This window comes from Schistocerca nitens, chromosome 3, assembly GCF_023898315.1.
Source record: "Schistocerca nitens isolate TAMUIC-IGC-003100 chromosome 3, iqSchNite1.1, whole genome shotgun sequence".
NCBI lineage: Eukaryota > Metazoa > Arthropoda > Insecta > Orthoptera > Acrididae > Schistocerca > Schistocerca nitens.
Window position 1 is genome coordinate 915,745,676 of NC_064616.1, and position 23,760 is coordinate 915,769,435.

Here is a 23,760-nt window from a genome sequence, read left to right on the forward strand (position 1 = left end):
AGAAAGTGGCTGCAGAAGTTTGGGTTTCACATCCAGTGGAAGCATGATTGACAACTTCTTCAGCGCACAGAGGAAAACAGAAGCCTTCCTGCATAGGACTGGAGAACTTTGCGTGCATTAACGTTTCCGATATGCATTGCGATACGGTCGAGAAGAAAAGGAGGCAGTTGTTTGCGAAGGAAGGAAGATCGGGTTTAACGTCCCGTCGACATTCAGATCACTAGAGACGAAGCACAAGGTCGGATTTTGTTAAAGATGAGGAAGGAAATCAGCTATGACCTTTCAAAGGAATGATCCCAGAATTTGTCTGCTGCGATTTAGGGAAATCAAAGAAAACATAAATCTGGATGGCCGGACACGGGTTTCAGCCGTCGTTCTCCCGAATTCGAGTCCAGTGTGCTAACCACTGCACAACCTCGCTCGGTAAAATTGTTTGTGAAATTTAGTATTAAATAATTTCCGACAGGACACAAAATTTTTGTAACTTCTTCTAATTTAGTTCAAGTATCAGCTTTTGTATCCGTCTGAAGGCTGAAGACCGATGGTGGTTCATCTGTCGTCAGTTAAGTCGTAAATTAACATTTGGGTCAATTCGTTCTCAATGGTGGGAGTATATTTCAGGCTGTCTCGCTTGCACTGCATCTCTATTGCATCCAGAGGAGTTAAATGGTTCAAATGGCTCTGAGCACTATGGGACTCAACTGCTGAGGTCATTAGTCCCCTAGAACTTAGAACTAGTTAAACCTAACTAACCTAAGGACATCACAAACATCCATGCCCGAGGCAGGATTCGAACCTGCGACCGTAGCGGTCTCGCGGTTCCAGACTGCAGCGCCTTTAACCACACGGCCACTTCGGCCGGCCAGAGGAGTTAAATTATGCACTAAAGTTTTTAATGTCAGGTGTGTAACTTATAGAAGTGCCTACTCATTGGTTATTAAAGCTTCATTCTCTGCATTGTAGAAGTTCTTCGAGGGAGTTTCCGTAAGTGCGATATTAATTAAAGAAAAGTTTAATTTTGTGTACATTTTAAGATACGATCAACAAAAAGCTGCATATTATTTTAATATACAACTCGCTAGCCTGGACGGGTTCTGGAACAGATAGCGATCTTATATCAACGTTGCTGACAAGGACTTCTGGTGTAAGGTTGTACATTTGGGTTAGTTATCATCCCCCTCTTCCCCTCCCCCTCTGGAATCAACAGCAATTTATCAACGTCACCTGGGGTAACCCCCACCCGTTCCCTCCCCCTGTCCCCGCCCCAGCACCCTGGACCAATAGGGAGACTGGAAACCCCTGAACCAAAGAACATCGAGCTCTCCCCTCCACTTTATTATACTATGAATCGAGCTGCCTTAACATCCCTAATTCGTGGTCCGATAGTAAAGGGAAGAAGCACCAGCAGGGACCATCCAGCGGCCATAGGCATAATAAGAAGAATAAGAAGACTGAGAAATTTGAAAGTAAATATCTATAAATCATAATATCATAATTATTACTGTCGTTTTTATAAGTATATTCGACTATACTTACGGTTTGTTATTTACTCCAGCAGCAGTGCAGTGTGCCGCTGATCATGAAGCAGCAGAACTGCTGGACAAGGACACTCACATACTATCATCTACACTGCTACAGCAGCAGCCCACGGGTCGTCTTCCCGATTTATCAGACCTGTTGGTGTTCGATATTCTATACCACCGCAGTAGTAGGAGCTGCCACCGTTGTAACTGTCACAGATCACCGAGCCGCAGGCAAGTCACACAAGAGTATTACTGTTGTCAAACATTTATAACGACACTGCAAGTAGATCTAAACGCATTAATGTTGGTCTAGTACCGGATAGTGACTTTGTCACGGTGACCGAAATTGAAAACACATAACATGTTGGTGCCAAAGTGCCGAATTCATGGTATGGGTGAGCACATCTTCGTCTCAAAATATGAGAGACGAATATGATCCACCCCTAGCTCTAATAGAAGTCCATTTGTATGGACATAAATTGTCCATAGTTGATATACATGATGAGAGAATTCTTAATTAACCTCATGGGACACAAGCGTATACCTAAAACATTCCAGAGTACTAAAACTGAATGAGTGTATTGAATACCATCGATCGCCACAGACCACCTTTGTCACTGGGACCCGTATATCATAGGGATTTACTATGATCCTATCGACTATCTGCGCAAAACAGGGTAACTATGTGCCGAGCAGAACAGTGTATCAATACCTATATTCCCCCTTTACCAGAGTGTTTAAGTTTTGAACCTGTCAAGTCTGTAGAATTTGAGCTCACGGAAGGAAATTCTACGTATTTGTTCGTGCCTATTGAGCTGAATGCAATACAGTCCGAATGTAAGGCTTGTAGAATGCAGACGTTTTCAAAACACCGTGTTGCCACAATGCAATGAGATATATGTATGTAAAGTAATAAAACTAAATGTATTTCCTTGTAAACCTCTTGACATTTCGTCCTCCTCCCGCCCCCCATGTCCTATCAAACTCCCTATAATATAAAAAAAATATTTAGCTTCTTGCTGAGAGTGAGCACTGGCTCGCCGTCGCCATCGCCGTACCTGCGGCCGACGCCGCCTCCTACGCTGTATCAGGTCTCATAGAATAGATGCCACTGAGTGCCCGATACCAGCATGCCTTCGTCGAGAGACACGAGCCGCTGCTTATCGTGGCATAAGAAGCAGTACCCACAGGTGCATAACTTCGTATCGGATGCACCAACAGACAGCTGCATGGCGTCCTCCTCATTAAAATATGACAGGAGTTCTTGAAAAGATGTAGACACTGTGACGTAGAGAGTAGCATGTTTCATTCCTAACCATTTCCATAATCCAAAGTACTTGCTAACCTGCAGTGTTTATACACATTATTCCTAGTTTTATAAAATACATTTAGTGGAAAAAATTATTTATTTTCCTTTTTACAATCAACAAAATGCAGTATAATTGGATGATATCGTGCATTGACATCATTATGTTTACATCAGGCCTCATACATAGAAGGATGCACATCGTTTTTAAACTCTTGAAGCGGCAAATTAAATCTTTGTGGAGTGTCACATACTAGAGCTATAAACTGCGTTGGAAACACGTAATACTCTAGAGCATTCAAATTGTTGTGTCATTCAATAAATATCCTGTTCAAAAACACTTTACAATTTTTTTATTTCAGCCACTGAAAAATGTAATACGTAGTAACACAGGCATTGCCTTCTTCTTAGCAACCATTGTTCTCTAGGTGAAGCGGCCGGCCGAGGTGGCCGAGCGGTTCTAGGCGCTACAGTCTGGAACCGCGCGACCGCTACGGTCGCAGGTTCGAATCCTGCCTCGGGCATGGATGTGTGTGATGTCCTTAGGTTAGTCAGGTTTAAGTAGTTCTAAGTTCTAGGGGACTGATGACCTTAGAAGTTAAGTCCCATAGTGCTCAGAGCCATTTGAACCAGGTGAAGCATCGTACCCTATTCAGGAAAATCCAGAACGTCCGGGTTAAGTCGATTTCTTGAATACATCAAAGTTGTGCAGTCACTGTTCTCCCGTAATACCGAGGTAATTGCTAACACATCATTAGACATAACTTACAGTACAATTCACTGTCCTCACACAAGTTAACGCAAGCATTATGGCTCCGCAAAGCGTCGTAACCTTGCTCAGTCTGCCGAAGAACTGGCAGTAGAGTGGTGCATAAGGTGTTGCAAACAGCTGGAAAAAGACCATCCAGATGGTATCGTTATGTAGACGATACATTTGTTATATGGACCCATGGGGAAGAGGAACTGGATGCCTTCCTGTTACATCTGAATCGTATTAATCCAAGAATTCAATTCATCATGGAAAAGGAAATCGATGGTCACCTGAAATTCTTAGATGTAACTGTAATCAAACGAGAGGACGGATCATTTGGTCATAAGGTTTTCAGAAAACACACACACACACACACACACACACACACACTGATCGTTATCTGCAGAAAGATTCTAACCACCACCCAAGACACAAAAGAGGGGTAATTAAAACATTAATAGACAGGGCGCACAAAATATGTGAATCAGCTTACTTATATGATGAGAATGAACACCTTAGAGCGACTTTCAAGAAGAGTGGGTATTCCAACAGAGAGATAGATCGTGCACTACGCCCTAGACTGACAACCAGGACGGACGAGGATCGACACCAACCCAAGGGGAAAGTGTTCTTACCATTTATCAGTAAGGTCACTGATCGCACTGGAAATTTTTTAAGCAAGTACGATGTGGAAACTGTTTTCAGACCCACCACGAAAATAAAAGAATGTTTAAGATCCGCAAAGGATAAACGGCATCCTCTTGCTACACCAGGTGTCTATAAAATTGCGTGCAGTTATGGAAAGGTCTATATAGGCACAACAAAAATAAGCGTCAACACCCGTCTGGGTGAATATAAAAGGAACTGCCGCCTCGGACATATTGATAAATCGGCTGTAGCGGAACATGTGTTTCAAGAAGGTGATCATGAAATAAAGTTTAGTGAGACGACCGTCATAGCAAAGACGTCGCATTATTATGCGCGAATGTACAGAGAGGCCATTGAGATTGCCAAACACTGCAATAATTTTAATAGAAAAGATGAAGACATTAAGCTGGATAACATATGGATGTCAACATTGCAGCAACAGCGTGACAATGGATTAATTTCAATTGAGAAAGTTGGCAATATCAGAGATCATAGCACAGCAGACGTCACGTGACTGACAGCGGCGCCCTCTGGATGGCTTATACATACGGCGTTCACTCGCGCTCTCGTTGCAGTTCGCCGATTGTCCTCGGAGGATGCCTTCCGCAGTCGAAGGCGAAACGTCAGGGGAGAGTTTTATGTATGGACCACGGCATATCAGTGCGGAAGTGTTAAGAGATGATTCAATTGTTTATTTAACTTGATCTATTCCCCTTTTCTGTTAAAATTATTGCGGTGTTTATACATCTCAACAGCCTCTATACACGCGTGCATGATAATGCGTTGTTTTTAATATGACACTCATTCCACTGAATTTTATTTAAGTATTAAACCCTTTGTACACATGTTCCGGTATGACTGATTTATCCGTATCTCACGGACGGCAATAGTTCTTATGTTCAACCAAATAGGTGTTAATACTTGTTTTCATATTAGCAGCATATACGAGATGCGTTCAATAAGTAATGCAATACATTTCTTTCTCTGCCAATTTCTCCATCTACATTTATATGACTACTCTGCAAATCACACTTAAGTACCTACTAGAAAGATTATCGAACCACCTTGACAATAATGCCCTTCTATTCCACTCTCGAACAGCGCACGAAAAAGTCGAATACATATATATCCTTCTGTGCGAGCTCTGATTTCCCTTATTTTATTATGATGATCGTTTCTCTCTATGTAGGTCGGCGTCTACAAAATATTTTCGCATTCGGAGAAGAGAGTTAGTGATTGAAATTTCGTGAGAAGATCCAGCCGCAACGAAAAACTCCTTAGTTTTAATTACGTCTGCCCCAAATCCTTTATCATATCCGTGACAATCTCTTCCCTATTTTTCCATAATACAAATCGTGCTGCTCTTCTTTGGACTTTCTCGAGGTAGGCCGTTAATCCTATCTAGTAAGGATCGCACACAGTGCAGCAGTACTCCAAAAGAGGACGGACAAGCGTAGTGTAGGCAGTCTCTTTAATAGATCTGTTGAATCATCTAAGTGTTCTGCCAATAAATTGCTGTCATTGGTTTACCTTCCTCACAAAATTTTCTGTGTGTTCTTCCCAGTTTAAGTTGTTCGTAATTGTAATTCATAGGTATTTACTTGAATTTGCGGCCTTTATATTTGATTTATCGTGTAACCGACGTTTAAGGGGTTACTTTTAGTACTTATGTAGACGACCTCACACAATTCATTATTTAGGGTCAGTTTCCAATTTTTGCACCACACAGATATCTTCTGTAAATCGTTTTACAAATTGTTCTGATCTTTTGACAACTTTACTGGACGATAAACGACAGCATCATCTGCAAACAAACTAAGACGTTTGCTCGTATGATTGCGAGTCGCTTGTGTAGTACGGTGTTAAAAGCCTTCTGGAAATCTAGAAATAGGGACGCAAATTTAAATCCTTTTTCTTGTGAGTAAAGAGCTAGGTGTGTTCCACAAGAGCAATGTTTTCTAAATCCGTGTCCACTATGTGTCAACAGACCGTTCTCTTCGAGGTAATTCATATCGTTCGAACAAAACGTGTGTTCCAAAATCCTGTTGCCTATCGACTTTAATGACGTGGGCCTGTAATTTAGTGGATTATTCCTATTGCCTTTGTAGAATACTGGTTTGACCTGTACAACTTTCCAGTCTTTGGGTAAGGATCTTTCGTCAAGCGAATGGTTGTATATAATTGGTATACAATCTGGGCCTGAAGACTTGCTTTTATTAAGTGATCTAAGCTGCTTCACTACTCTGAGGATATCTATTTCTAAGTTACTCACGTAGGCATCTGTTCTTGATTCGAATTCTGGAATATTTACAGTGTCTTCTTTGGTGAAAGAATTTCGGTTGAAAATTGTGCAATTTGTTGTGGTACATCATGGAATTTTCCCGTTTCAGCCCCTATAGTTTCATGAAGTTCTGATAGGTGACAAAGTTACATGTAGCCTTCAAAATGGTCGAAAACCAGAGCATGAAAAATATTCATACGCTTGCAGCATGTCTGCTGAGACCTAACAGTGAGCAACAGCATGGCGAGTCATTGGGTGAGGCATCTGTCCTCATCACAACAAGGTTGAGCAAAACTGTCCGACCTTTCTTGTGCCGCCCGGCCACACACATATGTGACTTCCGCACTGTTGGAACGTGCAGACACTCTCATTCGACGTGTTTGACGGATCACAAACACCTCGCTGCACAATTATGTTGGTAGTGCTGACACATTCATCCGCCAGCTGGGGTACTCAAAAGTGTATGTCCGCTGGGTTCAAAGGGTACCGTTACCGGTTTCGAATCGTTGTGATTCATCATCAGACGGTTTACACGCTTTCCTTATGACATATGGTGTGTTTTTTACTGATTAACTGTCCTAAAATATAAATAATACATACACAGATGGTTGCGTTACAAATTTTCGTTGCATGTGACTTACGTGAAATGTCGGTTTGGAATGTTTGTTTTCATAACATTCGTCCAACAGATGTAAATACATTCCCATTGCATTCTTATTGTTGCACACGTAAATTTTTCCCACTGAACACTTTAGATTTCTCACTGAGAAGATTTCTACCACGCACCACATGTTTTGATACATACAAAGAGCTTACAAACCTATGAGTATCAAAGATGCTATGATATATCGTAACATTTGAAGATGTCCTATGTTTGGATAGGATCATATATTCACTTACGCAACTGAAATGCCTTTTACACGAGTACAGAGACATTGAATTTTTGAGTTGATACTGTTACATTAATTATAAAGTTGTTTTTTTAATACTGTATAGGTAAAATAGTACATTATTTAATTACATTTATCATCATGAGAATTATAGTAACATATAAATTTGCTACTTGTTCTGCAGACAAGCATCAATGTGTTCTTTGTACCTAATTTCAAAACTTCTGCCTGTCTGTCCAATGTAGAATTTTGGACATGTATCGCATTTGAGTTTGTATATTCCTGATTTACGGTAGGGACTCTTGGATGTATTTACATCATGGATTACTTTTTGTTGTAATTTATTGTTTGTGGAAAAGCTGATTGTGATATTTTTCATTTTAAATAAGTTTGCTATTTGGTATGATAGTGGGCCTGTGTATGGGAGTGTAGCATATTTAGGTCTGGCTTCTGTGGCACACTGATTTGGCTTGAAGTGACTGCTGTGAAGTGGATCTGTGGTTTTTGTCTGCATTTTGTTGTGAAGTTTTTCTATTATTATGGGTTTATATCCATTATTATGAGCAACTGTTTTAATTATACTGATTTCATTTTGTTGGTCTGTGTCACTAATTGGTACTTTTTTAATTCGATGTAGCATCGTTCTGAAATATGCCATGTTTTGTTGGTGGAGGTGGCAAGATGAGTTGTTAATACTGACATCTGTGGTGGTAGGTTTCTGTAAATACTAAATTGATGTTTATTGCTACTATTGAAAATTTTCAGGTCCAGAAAGTTAATGCTTTTATTAGTTTCATGTTCAACTGTGAATTTAATATTTTTGTGCAAACAAATAATACCTGCAAAAACACTGAACTTAAAGATTTGAAAAATATTAACAGCAAACTGTCTAAAAGTAAAGCACTCATAGTAAAAGCTGACAAAGGAAATTCTATAATCTTAATGCATGAAAGAGGATACGTAGAGAAAACCTTGCAATTTTTCCATAGCAACAATATTACTGAAATAAAGTCAGATCCTACAATAAAAGTCCAAACTTAACACCAAAAGCTGCTACAAAACTGTAACTTTTTACTGAACAAATATGAAATACGTAACTGCATAGCAATGAATCCTTCAGCACCAAAACTGAGTGCACAGCCCAAGTTTCATAGAGAAAATTGTCCCATTCGCAGGATTGTTAACTCAAGAAACAGCCCTGCATACTTCATAAGCCGTAAACTAAAAGACCTCATTACCAAATACTATACATTTGAAAATAACTACACCATACATAACACACATGAACTCATAAACTTAATTAAAGCCATCCAAATCCCACCAACAGCTAAATTAGCATTACTAGACATAGTCAACCTATACACGAACATCCCTGTCAAAGAGACTATTAACATTATAAGAAATAATCTGCTTAAATATAAGAAAAGTAGTATTGCAGAGATCTGTGAACTCATAGAAATACTTTCACTTATTCTAGAGCATAATTACTTTAGCTTCAACAACAAACTGTATCAACAACATGATGGTTTGGCAATGGGAAGTGGCTTAGCTGGGATATCGGCTGACATTTACATCAACCATATAGAACAAAAATTCTTCTCAACGAACCAGCACATCTCAAACAAAATAATCTACTACAGAACATATGTTGATGATACAATCTTGCTTTTTGATGGTACAAGCAATGAAATAGATACATTAGCAGCAGATCTAAGCAAAATGCACAAAAATATTAAATTCACAGTTGAAGAGGAACGAATAAAAGCATTAACTTTCGTGAGCTGAAAATTTGCAATAGTAACAATAAACATGAATTTAGTATTTACAGAAAACCTACCACCACACATGTCAGTATTGACAACTCATCTTGCCACCCCAGCCAACAAAAAATGGCATATTTCATAACGATGCTACACCAAACTAAAAAAGTAACAATGAGTGACACAGACCAACAAAATAAAATCAGTATAATTAAAACAGTTGCTAATAATAATGGATATAAACCCATAATAATACAAAAAATCCACAACAAAATGCAGACAAAAACCACAGATCCATTTCACAGCAATCACTTCAAGCCATATCAGTGTGCCACAGAAGCCAAACTTAAATATGCTGCTCTCCCATACATAGGCCCACTATCTACCAAATAGAAAGAACGAAAAAGTGGATCTCGTAGATTTGAGAGAATGTTCACATTCTAATAAAGGCTTCAAATACATTTTAATGATTATAAATACGTATTCCAAATTCGCCTTGGTCCTTCCTGTGAAAGCAAACACTGGGAGTCGTGCAGTTGTTTGAAAAATTGCTACAGACTGGGACAAAATGGTGTCCTGACGGACTACAAGCCGACGAGGCGAATTTCATAATACATGTTTCAAGTCAGTAACGGAGTGATACAGAAAACCACTACTCAACATCTCTCACATGAAAGTAAGTGTTGTGGGGCATTTGAACAAGACCATGAAAAACCGTTTGTGAATGCGATTTAATCTTCGTGTATAATACACATGGCGAGAAATTCTACAAAAAATTGTAGAGAAGTACAGTCGAGCGGAACGTCATATGACTAAAGTGAAATCTGTTGATGTTCATGACAATGGGCTTCTCAATACAGTACACAGTCGTATTAAGATACTGAATCCTTGCGAGTAGAATGTAGTTGATTTGGTGCACATTTCAAAATAAAAAACTGCATTTGAGAAGTCTTACCTTCTGGGCTGGTGAAGGGAGATATTCATAGGGTCCAAAGTGCAGCAGGCAAACCCATGAACTTAAGTTTTGAAGGACAGTGATAGTGAAGTTCAAAGAGCTTTTGCATAGGGAAATTACAGAAAAGTTCATTCGAACGGTGTCACAGGAACAAGGATTCATTGAAATGTCTCAGCTTTCCATCAACGAAAAGAATAGTTGGTTGAACGCTAGCGACTTGGTATATAGGAGGGTGTGCAAATCTTTGACAGTGCAGCAGCATACTAGGAAGCGCATCAGAGGTGGTGACGGTTTTCTTGATAAGGTACCACTTGAACTGCATATTCCTGGATGCGACTTCTTTGGAACTGGAACGAAACATAAATGGCATCTGGCTTGTGGTGATAGTGGGAGTAATGTAAATGACTAGGCTAGCAAGAAGCTTGATTTAATGTATGCTGCAAATCAATGTTTGGCACAAATAAATGCTGCAGACCGAATTTTATCTGATAAACCCAAGTAAATACGACGAAGAAGGGACACAGGCATTGGATTATGTATTTGACATTCACAGTTGGTACAGCAATACATCTACATCTACGTGATTACTCTGATATTCACAATAAACTGCCTGGCAGAGGGTTCAATGAACCACCTTCATGCTGTCTCTCTACCGTTCCACTCTCGAGGGGCACACAGGAAAAACGAGCACTTAAATTTTTCTGTGCGTGATGATCATTTCTTCCTGTGTAGGTGGGTGCCAACAGAATGTTTTCGCAATCGGAGGAGAAAACTGGTGATTGAAATTTCACGAGAAGATCCCGTCGCAACGAAGATCGCCTTTGTTTTAATGATTGCCATTCCCATTCATGCATCATGTCTGTGGCACAATCTTCCGTATTTCGCGATAATACAAAACGAGCTGCCCTTCTTTGTACTTTTTCTATGTCATCCGTCAGTCCTGCCTGATGCGGACCCCACACCGCACAGCAATACTCCAGAATAGGGCGGACAAGCGTAGTGTAAGCAGTCTCTTTGGTAGAGCTGTTGCACCTTCTAAGTGTTCTGCCAACGAATGGCAGTCTTTGGTTTGCTCTACCCACAATATTATCTATGTGAACGTTCGAATTTAGGTTATTTGTAATTGTAATCCCTAAGTATTTAGTTGAATTTAGAGCCCTCAGATTTGTGTGACTTATCGTGTAATCGAAATTTAGCTGATTTCTTTTAGTACTTATGTGAATAAATTCACACTTTTCTTTATTCAGGGTCAATTGCCACTTTTCGCACCATACAGATATCTCATCTAAATCATTTTGCAAGTCGCTTTGATCGCCTGATGACTTTACAAGACGGTAAATGACAGCATCATCTACAATCAATCTAAGACGGCTACTCAGATTGTCTCCTATGTCGTTAACGTAGATCAGGAATAATAGAGGGCCTATAACACTTCCTTGGGGAACGCCGGATATTACTTCTGTTTTACTCGATGACTTTCCATCTATTACTACGAACTGTGACCTTTCTGACAGGAAATCACGAATCCAGTCGCATAACTGAGGAGATACGCCATAGACACGCAGTTTGGTTAGAAGACGCTTGTGAAGAACGGTGTCGAAAGCCTTCTGGAAATCTAAAAATATGGAATCAATTCGACATCCTCTGTCGATAGCACTTATTACTTCATGAGTATAAAGAGCTAGTTGTGTTTCACAAGAACGATATTTTCTGAATCCGTACTGACTATATGACAGTAAATCGTTTTCTTCGAGGTACTTCATAATGTTTGAATACAGTATATGCTCTAAAACCCTACTGCAAATCGACGTTAGTGATATAGGCCTGTAATTCAGCAGGTTACTCCTACTTCCCTTTTTGGGTATTCGTGTGACTTGAGCAATTTTCCAGTCTTCAGATACGGATCTTTCTGTGAGCGAGTGGTTGTATATAATTGTTAAATATTGAGCTATTTTATCAGCAAACTCTGAGAGGAACCTGACTGGTATACAATCTGGACCGGAGGCCTTGCCTTTACTAAGTGATTTAAGCTGCTTCGTTACTCCGAGGATATCTACTTCTATGTTTCTCATGTTGGCAGTTGTTCTTGATTGGAATTCAGGAATATTTACTTCATCTTTTTTGGTGAAGGAGTTTCGGAAAACCGTGTTAAATAACTCTGCTTCAGTGGCACTGTCATCAGTGACATCACCGTTGTTATCGCGCAGTGAAGGTTTGATTGCGTCTTGCCACTGGTGTGCTTTATGTATGACCAGAATCTCTTTGGGTTTTCTGCCAGATTTCGAGACAGAATTTCGTTGTGGAAGTTATTAAAGACATCTCACATTGAAGTACGCGCTATATTTCGAACTTCTGTAAAACTTTGCCAATCTTGGGGATTTTGCGTTCTTTTAAATTTGGCATGCTTTTTTCGTTGCTTCTGCAACAACGATCTGACCCGCTTTGTGTACCATTGGCGATCAGTTCCATCACTTGCTGATTTATGTGGTATATATCTCTCCATTGCTGTTGATACTATCTCTTTGAAAACATTCCACAACTTTTGTACACTAACATGATCAGATTGGAAGGAGTGAAGCTGTCTCTTAAAAAGGCGTTAAGAGCATTTTTATCAGCTTCTTTAAATAGATATACTTTGCGTTTCTTTTTGATGGTTGTAGGTGTTACGGTATTCAGCCTAGCAGCAACTGCCTTGTGGTCACTAATCCCTGTATTCGTCAAAATACTCACTATTTGTCCAGGATTATTTGTTGCTAAAAGGTCAAGTATCCTTTCGCAACCATTTACGCTTCGAGTGGGCTCATGAACTAATTGTTCAAAATAATTTTCTGTGAACGGATTCAGTACAATTTCGGATGAAGTTTCATGCCTGCTGCTGGCATTAAAAGTATAATTTTTCCAGCATATCGACGGTAGATTGAAGTCACCACCAACTATAATTGTATGAGCGGGGTACTTTTTTGAAATGAGACTGAAGTTTTCTTTGAACTGTTCAGCAACTATGTCTGCTGAGTCGGGGGTCGGTAAAACGATCCGATTGTCAGGTATAACCTCTACCCGTACTATTCCACATGAACTATCTACTTCAATTTCGCTACAAGGCAAACTACCTCTGACAGCAATTGAAACGTCCCCTTAGAAAAATTATACATGACTGTGCTTAAACTGACACACAATATTTTTTAGCGCAACGCAATCTGACTTTCAAAAACCCCTACAAAAGAATGGCCCTGACTAACATTAACCTATACGTTTCACAAATCACTTACCTCAGAAAAATCTTGGTTACTCGAACTACTGCAATACAGCGGGCGCCACTACTGCCAGCTAAATAAAAGATTCAAACTACGGAAGGCACTAACTACTGATAGGTATAGTTAGCAAATGAAAGATTTTAATAGAGAACAAACAATGTATTTACCTTAATGGTCATCAAAAGTCATAATATATATAGTAGTTCATGACATCCAGTCTTACAAATTTCAAAACTCCGCCATCTCTCTCCCCATATCCACCACTGCTGGCGGCTCACCTCCAACTGCGCAACGCTACGCGCTGTTCGCATCCAGCTGCCCAACACTACAATGGCAGACAACAATGCAAACTAGCCACAGACTGCACACAGCACAGCCAGTGATTTTCATACAGAGCGCTACGTAACGTTGCCAATAAGAAAACATAAACAGCCTACTTACACAATAAATACTCCACCACCAACTGTATTTAATCTGTCCTTTCTGAACACTGTTAGATCGTTTGAAAAAATTTCGGCTGAACTTATTTCCGGCTTTAGCCAGCTCTCTGTACCTACAACTATTTGAGCCTCAGTGCTTTCTATTAGGGCTTGTAGCTCTGGTTCTTTCCCAACACAGCTACGACAATTTACAACTACAATACCAATCGTTTCTACAACTACCTTACTGTGTTTTACCGGCCCACATTTAGACGGACGTCCCTTCTGTGGTTGCCTGAGACCCTCTAACCTAAAAAACAGCCCAGTCCCTTCCACACAGCCCCCGCTACCCGTGTAGCCGCCTCCTGTGTGTGGTGGACTCCTGACCTATTAAGAGGAACCCAGAAACCCACCATCCAATGGCGCAAGTCAAGGAATCTGCAGCCTACACGGTCACAGGACCGCCTGAGCCTCTGATTCAGACCTTCCACTTGGCTCTGCACCAAAGGACCACAGTCGGTTCTATCGACGATACTGCAGATGGTGAGCTCAGCCTTAATTTTGGAAGCAAGACTGGCAGTCTTTACCATTTCCGCAAGCCGCCCGAAACCAGACAGAATCTGCTCCGATCCAAAGAGACACACGTCACTGGTACAGACATGAGCAACCACCTGCAGTTGGCTGCACCCTGTACTCTTCATGACGTCCGGAAGCACCCTTTCCACATCCGGAATGACTCCCCCCGGAGTGCACACGGAGTGCACACTGGCTTCCTTCCCCTCCTTGGCAGCCATGTTCCCAAGAGGCCCCATTACGCGCCTAACGTTGGAGCTCCCAGCTACCAGAAAACCCCATCCTCTGTGAATGCCCAGACCTTGCGGGCCCAGAAGCTTCCTCTGGAACAGGGTGGACGACTGCATCTGGCTCAGAGACATCGTCAGCCACAGATAACGCCCGAAAACTGTTCGTCAAACGAACTGGGGAGGCCCTAAGATCGGCCCGCCGGAAAGATTTTAGCTGCCTGCCAGACTTTGGAATGATCTCCCACTCGACCACGGGTGAGGGGTCAACCTCAGTGCAGGTAGTAGCCGGGAAGGTCACAGCAGTGGACAGATCGGAGGACACGTGGGACGTGCTCGACGTCCGTCGCATCCCCGCGTCCGTTCCCCCACAGTGACCACAGTGACGCCCCCTTGCAGCAGCCTCAAGCTGTGTGACGAAAGCCAACGCAGCCTCAAGCTGTGAGCGAAGGGTTGCCAGCTCAGCTCGCATCTGTACACAGCAATCACAGTTCCTATCCATTACTGCTCTCGCTCAAGTTCGAAGCTCATAAAATACGTAACAAGCGAACTGTGTACTCGCCTTATTAGTAGCAGCAACTAACGGTGCGCTCTCGCTGACTGTGTTACTGACTCTAAGCGTTAATCAGTCACCTGTCTGTCGTGTGTCTGGATACCATTACAGGCTATCTAACCAGTGCTGTCGTAACATGAGGCTCTGTTGAGGTCCCTGAAGATCTATAAAACTGTTCTGAGAGGTGTTACTGTTCAGATTACCAGCATTTCGTAGGGGTCTACAGCTCTACTTGTAGTTCGTCTACAAAATCTTTTCACAGCTCATATCCGAATACTGCTCAAGTCTAATGGACCCATATCACATAATACTAACAGGGGACATTAAGAAAATACAAAGAAGGGCGAAAGAGTATAACAGAAATGTTGAAAAATGTGAACTAGCAGATTCTCGAAGAAAGTCACCGTACATCTCGCGAGCACCTGCTTGCAAAACTTTCAAGAACCCTGTTTCAGGGTGGGGAATACGAATGTCCTTCGGGCCCCTGGGTATTTATCCTGTACACGCAGCATATATGGAATTAAGAAAATCACTGTACACATTCATGCGTATAAGGCTACTCTCTATCCACGGAAGGTGCGGGCAATACTTCAATAACAGAAGTATCCTCTCTCACGCACTTCATAGTGATTTGCAGAGTATAACAAACATCACTCTTTAACCCCCTATATAAGAGTAGTGGCACTAGCAAAGCGGTATTACCCTGACGATGAGGCTGCCCTATTAGGGAAAAAAAAAAGACTGAAGATGACGTTATCAATTTCACAAACGTGTAATGTTGTGTCCACGTCGAGGTCATTATAGAAGCGATGGAAATATCTGTTGACATTTTTCTTACACTCCTAGTATTTGAATACGACAGTCGGCTTAAGAAGAACGCCTTTGAAGGGAGGATAGAGGCGTAATACATTATAGACCAAAAGAGACCTTGCCTCACAATGAAACAATCATGGAGAGAGCTTAACGTTCATATTGCATACACTAATGGTAATCAAAATCAGTGTTTACAATATTAGAACAACTTATCAAATAACTACCACAAAATGTGTTCCCACGTTAACATGCAATGGTGGAAGAATTTCTGTAACTCACTGTATTGAATTTATACAATGTTTTATGCATTTATGAGATATTTTTTATAGTATACTTCGACCCACGTTCATCTTTTCTTGGTGCTTACAGCACAAGGGCAGTGCAGATAAGCAGCTGGCTAATCCTAAATGAATCGATGAATCGTATCGAACACAGGTCATGTCAAGAAAATTAGGGAGGTTCGCGATGGTGCTGTGCTGCACACAAATAGTGAAACAATTATAACCAATCTAAGTTAACGATTGCGTTAAAAGGAAAGAGGAAAGATCTATTCAGCGACGAGGTAATTTGACACAGGTCAATGGCTTTGTTTCGACATGTTTGAAGAAAGAATGGGCCATTTCGTCGAACCATAAGAACAATTTGCTTAAGTGATGTACGAAAGCACCAAAAAACTTAATTATGTTGCCAGAGCAGGGAACTGAACCCCAATCGTTCCGAATGGAAGAATATTCTCTTACCACTGCCAGTTCTCTCCTATGAGACTGTCGCCGGCTGTTATCAGTGTTGATGGTCGATGATAGTCAACTTAGACGACAAGATTTAAATTTGGTCGGTTACATCCCCCAAGCCCATGCCGACACAAGATCCTGAACGGCTGACACATAGGGCCAGAATCAACGCGTTAATACAGCCAACGCTGTCGGTAACTTACATATATCTTGGTTTAAACTGAAGCTAGAATACTGTGGAGATGGCCAAAACGATTTTGCATGAGTAGAGTTTTGAGTTTCACAGTGGGTGACTGGGATTCCTGATGGAAAAGAAAGTAAGGTCCACTTTGACATTTCATCAGCTTAGTAGTAGCTATGCGCGATGGACTAGTTGACTTGAGAAGTGTCCTATAAGAAGTCAGCTATAACCTTAAGTAATTAAATGCCTTTGCTGTGTCTGGAGAACTACGTGCCTTCACTTAAAAGGTTTTGATACTGCTTTCTGCCACTGTCATAATCTATAAAGCCAACATTACAAAATTTTATCGTACATTCGAAAAGTTTCAGAAGGTCAATACATACGCTTCTGTAACCACAGTTCGAGGCTCACATTCAAATGAAGCAAGATCTTGTTCGTATATTCACAAGCCTGACTCCAAGTCAAATAAAATGTTCCATGGGAACATCATTTGATCCTCAACATAAATAAATGTTACCTACTGCGTATAAATATACGGGAAACTCCAATACAATATTGGTGATAAACCATAACGGTTTTACGGTAACAACTGTAATAGTACTATGAGTAACAGTCCGAAGAGTCCCAACCCAAAGTGGAATGACAAACAAAGGTATACTTCGATCAATGATTGAAATTTGAAAATGAAAGAGGACTTTTTGTCGGCTCGTCATTACACACAAGAGAAATACGGCCCAGATAGCAGCAGCTATGCGGTCCCATACTAAATTCACACATTCCCTCTAATGTGCACTATCGAGTTCACTCTGCAGGATCCTTATAAATCACTTCCCCAACGTATTTAACAATTAACTCATGTATTCCGTAAAAGAAACATAACGCACAGAGAAACAAAGCATATTAAATTAAGTGACAGTAATTACGTTAAATTCGGTCGCTGTGGCAGAGCGGTTCTAGTCGCTTCAGTCCGGAACCGCGCTGCTGCTACGGTCGCAGGTTCAATCCTGCCTCGGGCATGGATGTGTGTGCCGTCCTTAGGTTAGTTAGGTTTAAGTAGTTATAAGTCTTGGGGACTGATGACCTCAGATGTCAAGTCCCATACTGCTTAGAGACATTTGAACCATTTTTGAATTATGTTAAAGACCTCAATTATCGTCCGCAACAAACTGATAACCGGCAGCTGAGGTAGCAGAGCATTATGGCAGGGCATAAATAGTGACCAAGCTAGTGCTCTGGTGGCTTGTTGCTGTAAACAACTACCTCGCCAGTCATCCAGGTATAGTACAGGAAATGCAGGTACCAGGCTGAGATTCATTACAAGGATCCTAACCGATTCTTGAGTATTCCAACGAAAAGAAGCGATTTGTGTCGTGTGTTCAGTCAGTAAGCGCTGAGGAGCTGGTGTATCTTCAGCGCCACGTCTTTTACAACACGATAAAGTTCAGTATTAAAATTCAGAGAGCGTTCGTACCAAGAATAGTGTGGTAACATATTAGTTCCTCCCGCCTACATCTCACGGAATGACTACGACGAGAAATTAGAGCTCCTATGTAAGCTTCTTACCGAGCACCATTCGTGAATGGAGTATGATAGGGAGATCAATTATAGAGCTACGCCCGGCCACACACCGCAGCGAAGTTCATGGAGTGTAGATGGTTCAAATGGTTCAAATGGCTCTGAGCACTATGGGACTTAACATCTATGGTCATCAGTCCCCTAGAACTTAGAACTACTTAAACCTAACTAACCTAAGGACATCACACAACACCCAGCCATCACGAGGCAGAGAAAATCCCTGACCCCGCCGGGAATCGAACCCGGGAACCCGGGCGTGGGAAGCGAGAACGCTACCGCACGACCACGAGATGCGGGCGGAGTGTAGATGTTACAGCGAAATGAATCCCCCTAGCTGCACACAGGCGTTGATATAAATCAACGGGGGCAGTTGAAAATGTGTGCCCCGACTGGGACTCGATCCCGGGATCTCCTGCTTACATGGCAGACGCTCTATCCACGTGAGCCACCGAGGACACAGTGGATAGTGCGACTGCAGGGACTTACTTCTGGCAAGCCTCCCGTGAGATCCACATTCCCAACTTAGTGTCCCGCACTATATTCATAGTGCCCCTGCCCATTATACTCATTACTCGCGGCTTTTTGGCGATTCCCGTAAGAGTTCGGGCACTGTTTGTGCATCCGCACAGATGAAAAAGATGGTCGAATGGCAGGTGAGCCTTAACTATATATAGACATGAAGATGGTATCTGTTATTTCGGACATGTCAGAAAGAAAAGACACCATATTCATATATAGTTAGTGACCCTATCAGTATGCTACACGAACGAATATCAGGGACGTGCTCAATCAGATCAAAACGGCGAGTAATATTAGGATGATAGAAATATAAAACTGCATAGGATAGTGGATAGAAGCAAACATCATTTACAACGAAGCCTTAGCATCTAGTATCAACAAGATGGCAACGGCATACCAGCTATCGAGAGATCCGTGTTATTTAACACAAATACACTGAAGAGCCATAGAAACTGGTACACCTGTATCGCATAGGGCCCCCGCGAGCACGGAGAAGTGCCGCAGCACGACATGCCTTGGACTCTACTAATGTCTGAAGTATTACTGGAGGGAACTGAGGTTATGAATCCTGTAGGGGTATCCATAAATCCGTAAGAGAACGAGAGGGTGGAGATCTATTGCGAACTGCACGTTGCAAGGCATCCCAGATATGCTCAATAATGTTCATGCCTGGTGAGCTGGTGGCCAGCGGGAGCGTTTAAACTCAGAACAGTGTTCCTGGAGTCACTCTGTAGCAATCCTGGCCATGTGGGGTATTACACTCGTCTGCTGGAATTGCCCGTCGGAATGCACAATGGACATGAATGGATGTAGGTGATCAGACAGGATGCTTACGTACGTGTCACCTGTCAGAGTCGCATCTAGACGTATCAGCGGTCCCGTATCACTCCAAGTGCACACGCCCAACACCATTACCGATCCTCCACCAGCTGACATGCAGGGTCCATGGATTCATGAGGTTGTCTCCATACCCATACATGTCCATCCCTTCGATATAATGTGAAACGAGACTCGTCCGACCAGGCAACATGTTTCCAGTCATCAACAGTCCAATGTCGGTGTTGACGTACCCAGGCGAGGCGTAAAGCCTTGTGTCGTGCCATCATCAAGGGTACACGAGTGGGCCTTCGGCTCCGAAAGTCCATATCGATGGTGTTTCGGCCGGCCGCGGTGGTCTAGCGGTTCTAGGCGCTCAGTCCGGAACCGCGTGACTGCTACGGTCGCAGGTTCGAATCCTGCCTCGGGCATGGATGTGTGTGATGTCCTTAGGTTAGTTAGGTTTAAGTAGTTCTAAGTTCTAGGGGACTGATGACCACAGATGTTGAGTCCCATAGTGCTCAGAGCCATTTGAACCATTTGATGGTGTTTCGTTGAATGGTTTGCGCGCTGACACTTCTTGATGGCGAGGCATTGAAATCTGCAGTAATTTGCGGAAAGGTTGCACATCCGTCACATTGACTGATTCTCTTCAGTCGTCGATGGTCCCGTTTTTGCGGGATCTTTTTGCGGCCGCAGCGTTGTCGGAGATTTGATGTTTCCCCGGCACACAAGTGAAATGGTCGTATGGGAAAATCCCCACTTCATCGCTACCTCGGACATGCTGTGTCCAATCGCTCGCGAGCCGACTATAACAACACGTTCAAAGTCACTTAAATCTTGATAACCTGCCATTGTAACAGCAGTATCCAATCTAAGAACTGCGCCAGACACTTGTTGTCTTATAAAGGCGTTGGCGGCCGCAGCTCCGTATTCTGCCTGTTTACATTTCTCTGTATTTGAATACGCATGCCTATACCAGTTTCTTTGGCGCTTCAGTGTATAAGGGAATATTGTACTGTTGTTCGACCAGAGGCTCTATGCGCAGCATAATACCTCGGGATGAACAGTAAATGTCTGAACGAGAAGTTAGATGCTGAGGGAAGAACGATCTTACAGATTGTCTTAAACACAATGAAAGAAAAGGGCGAGTAAACGAGACGGCAAAACAATGAATTGTACTTGCACGTGGGAACGGTGGCATACACCAGCAGGCTTGCTGTCAACAAATCAACCCCAAAAAAATGACCAAGTCGAATGTTACCTATTTTTCGGACAAAAAAGCAAAGGGACCCGCTTCACTGAAGTTCAACCGCATTTTCAGAAAGTGGAAGTCAGAAATTAAGACATTCAGGAATGTGATTCAGTCAAGAAGACATCTAAAGTATACTAGAGTTTCCAAGTGAAAAAAATGAAAACTGGCAAGACACGGACTTCAAAAGAAGAGAGGCTCACAGAAATAGAACGCGGGAATACATAGTGCAACTTAAAGCTCAGAAATAATGTGCTTCGCAGCTGACCAAAACGAAGAAAGGTAACAAAATTACCGGAGTTTAGTGACAAAAGTTTTGGCATTCTTATTGTTGTGACCAGACGAAACTACTTTCGTCCACTGATAACTGCATGTTCTTTGATTGCTCTGGGAGAAGGCTCATCAAACTAGAATACAAGAAATATTAGTTCACTTAATTACATAAATTATAACGATATTGACACAGTTCTTTGGCACAGGAGCACTGAATAATTTACGACTGTCGCTGACTATCAAATCATCACTTGATGCAATAATTAACCAACTGTTCTCTCGAGGTACAATGTTCAATCTTTACTGAAGTTCAAGTTCATCAGAAAATTTAACAGCTTGTTGGTCATACACTACGAAGCTGACTCCTTCAGATGAGGTCACAAACTGTGGCTTAGCTCTTGCATGCTCGACACTATGTTGACCTCAGCTTGAGGGCGCTGCTATGCTAATAGGAAGGCGATGTCTTCTGGAGTGCCTCCCATCGATTGTTGCGGATTGTAGCGAGTAGTTGATCTCTCTGGTATCGATTCGCATTGCCGACTTTGGTATGGCACCACGATCTTTGGACGATACCATATTTATTTTGTACCAAACACGGTGGTCGAAATTCTGTATTCTCTGGAAGAAAATACCGGTATGGCAAGTTCTTTTCTATCTCCAATAATTTTTAAAATAAGTTACTTTTACGTTTGAATTATGTGGCGTCGATAGTTACGATGCCACAACGTAGGTGCACGCTTTCGTTAAATTGGCACTACGAGAGAAGACTAACTACGCCGACTACAGCGCCCTCTGGCCGACGCTGTGGAGCTCACGGAGTGCCGTCTTGATTTCGCCCATTTCATCAAGAGCTTCTACTAACGAGTGGGCTAGCTTGCTATTGAGACTTTGTATTAGTTACGTTCAGTTAAAATTTTGACAGCAACGAGTATTTTTTAGCTTTGAGATTACACAGAACAGTCATTCTAACTTCACAGAATTAGACATTGACTACGGCTTCACACCTACGAGCTCATCCCAGCCAAAGTTATGTATGCATTTGATATTTACTTGAGTTTTTGACTCTATTAAAAGTTTTAAATTTACATGCAGTACTCGCTTCCTTCACTCTCGGCCTATATTACAGAAGCAGTTCACAGGAGCAGACCTACGAGCTGCCTATCCAGGAAGGATACAAAAGATTACCTATCCATAATATGTATCACTATAAGACACAGTAGACTTCTTTCTCTGAAAGCACACACTGTAGAACATGTGGATCCGTCCGAAGAGCGGGGTGCTAAAGTAAATTTGGCACCTCGCAAGGAAACAACAGAAGACTATAGTTGGTCCATGCTGCAGCAAATAATGAGAAACGCTGGCGTAGCCACGCCTCCTAGAGCTTTGCTACGCCACCGCAGTCGATGATCTACTTAGGCGGAGCAGAGAAATGCTCGCTCCAGATCACAGTCAACGATCAAGACGACAGTTTCGTGTTAGATAGGACACCAGTGTATGAAATGTTCTAGTTAAAATTAACGTCATCATTAAGTCAGTCATTCTTCAAGTCAAGAGTCTTGTAAATTCGTCTGTATCGAGTGATACTTTGATATTCACAGATAGTTGTAAATATTCAGAACATTCCTTTTGAAATGGATTGAATAATGTTAAGTAAATACTTATATTGTAACAAAGAGAACTAATGTCTTACATGTTACAGTTCCGCTCCATCTCCTCCCACAGCCAACCAAAGAACCCATCGTTGTGCTGGCGAGTGTATTTTCGTATTGTACAATAGGACATGTGGACACAACAATACTATTTGATGTCTCACTTGGTATGAGATTCCCTCCCGAGTTTGTAAACAGGGAGGATACAGAGCTCTAAAATACTTCATTTAAACTTCGATAACACATGCGTACCGAAGAACAAAGGCTCTAGCGCCATTTCACCACAGAAAACTTCAGAGTTCATCCTGCTAGTTAAACGCTTGATTCTTTATTCCTTTCTGTCGTTTCATATTCTGTCGGTAGCTAAATTTAAAAAAACTTGCCTTATTTCAAAGAGACGGGCAATAACGCTGTTTTTGCTTCTAAGCCTCTCCAAGCATATGCATAGTTGTAATTCAAATGCCACCAGACAGAATATATTAGTAGTTGGGAGGACAAGGAAGTGATAAGTTCGCTCTCCCTGCATCCCATAGACACGTATACAGTAGTTGTATACTGTAGTGATGAATATTCTTGTGTCTAAATCACATTTCGTGAGTCTTCTGTTACGATTTTATACTTGCTATCCCGTTCTTAGACAGGGCAGCATAGTAAAAAATGAAGTCTTTTCGCTACTCCGAGGTTTATTTATTCTGACATAGTCTTTTAAGAAGTGTAAAACTCCTGAAGTAAAATGAAACTACACTGATTTGTCTCAGGCAACGTCGTGAAGAACGCTACGCTGTCAGACCGGCGTAGTTTTCTTCGGAAC

At 41.8% G+C, this 23,760-nt stretch overlaps 1 long non-coding RNA gene across 1 annotated transcript in view; it reads right to left on the reverse strand.

Moving 5' to 3' along the window:
• Positions 1-23,760, reverse strand: part of LOC126248975 (uncharacterized) — a 927,591-nt gene that overhangs the window by 605,184 nt on the left and 298,647 nt on the right. The gene's annotated exons all lie outside the window — the stretch shown is intronic.